The sequence below is a fragment of the Tachysurus fulvidraco genome, chromosome 10, assembly GCF_022655615.1.
Source record: "Tachysurus fulvidraco isolate hzauxx_2018 chromosome 10, HZAU_PFXX_2.0, whole genome shotgun sequence".
Classification (NCBI taxonomy): domain Eukaryota; kingdom Metazoa; phylum Chordata; class Actinopteri; order Siluriformes; family Bagridae; genus Tachysurus; species Tachysurus fulvidraco.
Genome location: NC_062527.1, coordinates 11147683 through 11154715, shown reverse-complemented (window position 1 = coordinate 11154715; position 7033 = coordinate 11147683).

Genomic DNA, 7033 nt, shown 5'->3' with positions numbered 1-7033 from the left:
CTAAAAATAAGAATATTTAATATAGAACGATCCATATTATTAGGATAATAAAGGTACATTTCTTCTGATTACTTTGAGTGTATGGTTTTGTGTGTGTGTGTGTGTGTGTGTGTGTGTGTGTGTGTGTGTGTGTGTGTGTGTGTGTGTGTGTGTGTGTGTGTGTGTGTGTGTGCATTATTATTATTAATATTAACAGACATTTTCAATGTCTGAAGCCAAAAACATTCATAAACAGTATTTATGCACATTTGAGGAAATAATAAAGCATCCTTCAGTGCTACTGAAACATACACATTGAAGCCTAAACTTATATAAGCCATGTGGGGAGCTGTGTAACGAGGAGCTGATGATGATCACACTGCTATTTTGAGACTGTGAAGTCATAACATTTTGTAGAAATCTGCTAAAAAAAGAGGGCTTCATTTTAAGTCACAAAACTGACTAAATAAAAGAATAAAAGAGAATAAAGATATGATTTTACCTTCAATAGTACTGCTTCTCTGGCATGCTGACAGAGGATATCAGTCAGAATGAATTGTGTGAGATGATATGGAAGAAGATTCATTATAGAGTCAAATCTCATCAGTTTTTTTTCTTTATAGTTCATATATATATATATATATATATATATATATATATATATATATATATATATATATATATATATATATATATATATATATATATTCATCTTACCATGGAGTAAAAGATAGTAGTAGTTCCAATCTGCCGTCTTGGATGACAAGCCTAAAAAATCTAATGTGCTTTACAGTGCAGTTTGGTTTCTTTCAAATGAGCTCATTTAAAATAATTTAGCACCATTTAGTGAAAAGATACCAACTTCCTCTAAATAATTACACAATCCTCATGTGAATATTACACCTTATGTTTCACGCATTTCCCACATTTGAATTTTTCAATTTTTTCAACACGTATTTTTTCACACATTCAGTATGTGTTTTTCTTTTTTCCCCATGTAATTATATTTAGTTCACATGATTCACATTTGTTTACTGAAATTCACATGTACAAGGTTTAATGCACCTTAACATGTTTCTATGTGATTGCATACAACATTACTCACATAAAAACATGTGAAAAACAAATGATCAGCTGTGGAATATGTATGAAAACTAATATTACCTGATGCATGATGGCTTTTTTATTCAATCATATGTAAAGATGTACATTAAATACATTATGTCCATATATATTCATATTTAAAAATATATTACAGTTAAGAAACATGGGTTCTCAGTAAATGCCATAATCTGGGTTTGGGATTAAATCCAATAAGAAATGCTCTTTGTCTTGTTATAATGTTATATTATACAACGGTTAGTTCCTGTCCACTAATTTGGTAGGTTGAGCAGCATTCCAACAGTATTTATGTCTCCTATAACCGCACTGTGTGCACACTATTCGTCTGTGTTTAAGCCATTCAATTTCACTTCCGAACTCAAAACCTCCCGTCAGTAAACATGCCAAATAATACTTTCCAGAAATATAATTTTTGTCTTAAAATATGGAAACTTGTGAGATGAAGGTGAAAAGAAAAAACTATGCCAGTTTTTCAAGAAGCACCTTTAACTGTAATGTTCAAATCGATGTGTGTTGCCTAGGCATGTAGCCAACATGCTATAATATTAAGTGCAGCTTCTTCAGGATCTGTTTCAGCTTGCAAAGCAAAAAGAACAGAAAATCTGGATACACCATATGTGCAATGTCATTTACTAAATCAATTCCTTGCTTATAGAACTATTATATAAAAGAAATATCACACTAGCCAAATCACATCTGCTAATATTCAATATAACTGCATGGTTGCTCTTGTGATATATTGCTTAATTGATCTAAAGGCGATCATTCAGGACAGTCTCTGTGGAAGAATTGTGGATTTGGATTCTGTTTTTTTTTTTTTTTTCAGTCATCAAATACAGGTATGAGATGATTATACAAGCTCTGTTATGTCTGTTTATTCCTGATAATGATGTGGTGTTGCATCTCTGAGAAAGGCTCTCTTCTCGTTAGAGTTGTCACACTTCACGGCCTCAAGATGACGGCTTCCCTCCATGTGTTGCTGTGTTACTATGTACTGTTTCACAGTAGTTTTAGAGGGAAAAAAAATTAGATTTACTCACAAGGTTTGCTGTCAATGATAAATCACTTAGATCTTGACGGAATTAAGAGAATCTTTTATTTTTTTTATGTAAAACCCTTTTTGTGATCATTAGTTGAAAGGCAGACGTGTGGGAAAGATAAGTTTTTGTTATCACTCAGTTTATAGAAGCTAGAAACTGTCTGTGCCTCTCGTTATCTTTGTGAAATAACACTTATAAAAATAAATCTATTTATTATTAGCCTTTGATTGTGAGGAAAGTCCACCAAAGTCCCTGTGTATGAGCTGTTGCTATGGAAACAATTCATTTAAAGTGCATTAATATAATCCTACCACTTCAATTACATGCATACTATGAATATGAATACTGTCAAAGCTGCTATTATTTTTTTTATTTGAGAATATATGGATATATTAATAGATTTTATAGGTAGTGATGGATAAGAGATAGTATAGAGACATGGATAGCATTTTACTAGGCAGTAAGCATGATTTTACCTTTCCTTTTAATCCTTGGATGAGATCAAGATAAAATTAACTTCAATCAATCACACTTATCGAAAGCTGATGTCAGCATGCTTTGACTTTGTTTTATTGACTAAATCGAGTGTGGGTGCATGTGTAAGCGAGGCACAATGTAGTATTAATGTTATAGCATCTTGTGGTGTACTAATGCAGCTCGACCATTCCAGTGAAAAGCAGCGACTCTGCCCCAAGCGTGTTTAATCCTTAATAAAGCAGCAAAGCCCAAGGCCTCTCATGGGAGCAGCATGGGTGATGGGCAGCAGGCAGACAGATTGAACCATCACCTCAGGTCTGTGACAATAGTAAAGGCAAAAATAGCTGCCTTTCTAAATGGTGCTGAATGATGACAAAATTATACTCATACGAGCATCTATATTTACATATTAAATACAATAATCAAGTCAAACTGCACATTTTATTTGAGTGAAAAATGAAGTGAAGACATAATCAGCAACTTACAGCATTCAACATCATCAATAAGTCAAACCCAAGAGCAATTTTATTTCAGACCTTGTATTAATCAAACTCCAAGAAACACCAAGATTCACAGATGAGAAGTTAATAATATGTAAAGAATGGCACTTTTTACTGGAGTGTCAATGTGTCTGTCATAGCTGCTGGATTGCATAATGAATGAACAGTAGTGGGAATGTGACCATGTGCAAGAAAAAAAAGCGCTAACAAACACTGGTGCTTCTCATAGTGACTTAGTAACAAAGCTTTAAATTTGTTATTTTAGGAGTGTATATGGATCAAAGACAAAATGGGTTTATACCCAAATAGGTACATTTCTAATATTCTTTGTGTACTACAGATATTTTATTTTAAACTTATATTTCAGTTCCCAGGTCTGACTGTGTGTGTTTGCATGTTCTCACTGTGCTTTGGGAGCACTCCATGTTCCTTCCTAGTCCAAAGACAAGTGAGTTGCCAGTCAGTAGTAGGGTGACTGGCAACTCTAAACTGTCCATAGTGTGTGTGTGTGTGTGTGTGTGTGTGTGTGTGTGTGTGTGTGTGTGTGTGTGTGTGTGTGTGTGTGTGTGTGTGTGTGTGTGTGTGTGTGTGTGTGTGCACTGAATTTGGCTGGGTGTCTCACACTTTGTGTCCCCTAGGACAGAATCCAAGATAGAATCCCCTTGACCCTGTGTAGGATCTTTGTATTATAACCTTATTTCTCCCTTAATATTTATTTCCCATAAATAATCAAAATTAAAACAAGAAAGTTTTATCAAAATCAACAGCCTTTGAGGGCAAGATATGTCTGGCCTTGAGCCACATACAGATATGTTATCCCGGTTGTGTAGCAGTCTGTTTGTCGGAAAAAAGTTCATGGTTGCGATGGGTAAATTTGGCAATTAGCCAAAGAAATTTCTGCCTACAGCCCTATTCGGACGAGACTAGTTTTCCAAACGACGTTTGAGTTAGACTTTTTTTCAGCCAACGTCTGTCATTTCATGTATGGATTCGGACGGGACTAACATCTCTTTGTTTTACATGTGGGCGTTGCACAGACAACATGTCTAGGATGCGTGAATTGCGTATGGTCATATGACCGATCAATAGTAAAATGGCGGCGAAAAAGAAAGCGGCACGACACTGGAGTTGGGAGGAAACATTGGGTTTAATTTCTGTTTGGAGCGAACCTACGTTTCCATTTCAGTTTGAAAATTGTATACACAACCACAAGGTTTGGGATGCAGTTTATAAAAAAAGTTTGTGAGGTTTGTCCATCCATACAAAATATTTCTTCGCAGGGTAGCAAACACAGTTACATCCATTATTGCTGTGCAGAAAGCAGAAACAATACCGGTGCGCTAGGGTTAATACGGTAGTTCACGTTGACCAAAACAGACAAGAAAACGCGTTTTGGAAAAAAACATTTTCGATTTTGCTGAAAAACAGTAGGTAATTTGCTCTGGAATTTTTACACAGGTCATGTGAGAAAACTAGTCCCGTCCGAATAGGGCTTATGACGCATTTTGACAGTTTACAGAAATCAAATGGCTCCATTTCAACCTGAAGTGATGAAATCAACAATACGTATGCCTAAATTTATCACAGATCTGATTTACTTCAGAACTGTTTAACACAAAAATGTGTTTGAATCAGACCTGAGCTACTTTCATATCAGAGTTCATGTGGCTTTTTTCCAATGTACTCTAATGTGGAGCTCATGTCACAATCATTATCATCCAGCGTTTGCAACGAATTTGGTCATTTTATTTCTAGTTGCGATGGAAACAAATAAAAGCAAGAAGCCTTCAAAACACAAAGCCCAAGAAATCCATGTGAACATATTAGGCATGTAAGTACATTCACGCCAAAGACAGATACTGCCTCATGTAGGGTTACAAATGACAAATGTGAGCCTATATATATATATTGGCATATAAACCCGGACTTTGGCTTTCTTTGCACAACACCCACATACCCAACATTCCTGTCAATACACATGACCTATCCACTTATCCCATATTTAAAAATATGTGTATAAATAAATGTATTGTTAGGTTTTGCACTGCAACTGCCACGGCTTGATGTCGCTCAGCAATGCACTTAACATACTGTACATCTGCACATATCTGCACTTTAAACCACATTCAGCTCATACATTTTTTATGCCATCTTTTATTGGAATATTTTCCAGTTCTTCTATTTTGATTTAAGTAAATTCAATTTTATGCTAATTATTTTATCTATGTCACCAGAGAGCTGGAAAAGGCATTTCAATGCATTTTGCACTCTCTATGGTTGTGTGTGTGACCAATAAAATGTAATTTGGTTGCTTTGATTTGATTTGTTTCAATTTGATTTCATCAAATGAACTCTCAAGAAAGACAGGTCCAGTCTGAGAAAAAATATCATGTGCAACGAAGCTTGTGGACAGGCTTTAATCAATTTGTTGGTCTATAACGTTCCATAGCATGATGGACATCAAAACCTAATCAAGTCAGTTTGTAATCAGATACCTGCTTTCAAAATAAAAATGCCCACTACATTTTATGTTATCTTTAGATGCAATTTTCTCTCATTTTCTCCTTTTTTCCTTACTTTGGATTGTGGAAAAAAAATCAAAATACTAGAACCTTACTTGTAATTCAAATATATAAATTATAGGTAAAGGAAATCTGTTTTCATAATTTTATATAGTTGAAAATGTCAAAATTGTGAAGGCCACCACACATATTACGAAAACCGTTTTCGAAGCAGCTCAGTGATCACAGTGTGTACTTGTGTAGTTGTTTTTCTTGAGAAAATTTTATAGCCTTTATGCTTTCGATTCCCAGCGCAGTTGCTCCCTGCAAATCACTGGGTCAACTTAAGGCTCTCAACCAATCAGGTGAATGAGAAGTTAGCTTCTGCTCAGTCACTAATGATGCCCTATGAGTTAATGGAGCGTGAGAAGAAGCTGCATTTCAATGGCACTGGAAAAGCTTTTTCTCACTTTGCCTGACATGTTTAAAGATTCTGTAGGATTGCCTGTAAAATAAAGAGGTACCACAACAAGAGGGTGCAGGGCACACAGGCTCCCAAGTGAAATCACCTCCAACAGCAAATCTTTCGCACAAGTCTTAATTGTCGAGGAATGGGAAAAAATGTTCGATCCAAATGCCCAAGAGGGCTTTGCCTTAGTATCAAATAGAGCATTGGACATGCTCAGACAAACACTAAATCCTGAGAATCATACGTCACCATGTGTGTGTGTTTGTGTGAGTGTGAGCGGCTATACTTGTGAGTGGGGGAAGGGTTTGTGCCCCAAGACAAAGGGTTCCATCTCTCTCTCTCTCTCTCTCTCTCTCTCTCTCTCTCTCTCTCTCTCTCTCTCTCTCTCTCTCTCTCTCTCTCACACACACACACACACACACACAAGCACATGTACGCACGCAGGCACATGCACACACGCACACACACACACACTCACACACACACACACACACACACACACACACACACACACACACACACACACACACACACACACACACACACACACACAAATTGTATTCACAGCATCAGTTCATGGTAGAATCTTTCATCTCTGTGTGCATCTTTCCGGAAAGGGGATTCAGTACAGAAGGATCTAATCCTGTACCACCTGAGAATGATTGGGGTGTGTGTGTGTGTGTGTGTGTGTGTGTGTGTGTGTGTGTGTGTGTGTGTGTGTGTGTGTGTGTGTGTGTGTGTGTGTGTGTGTGTGTGTGTGTGTGTGTAAAGTTGTATGTTTGTGAGGACAATCATGTGTGGTTTGATTTTTATATATTCCTGGGTAAATAGTTCTGATTCCTTTGTGTGTAGATGACGGTTTGCCTGTAGCAACTTCTACAGAACCATATAACAATGGATCTAAAAAGCTATAAGGGAATTTGAATTGATTATTTCTTTTCATGG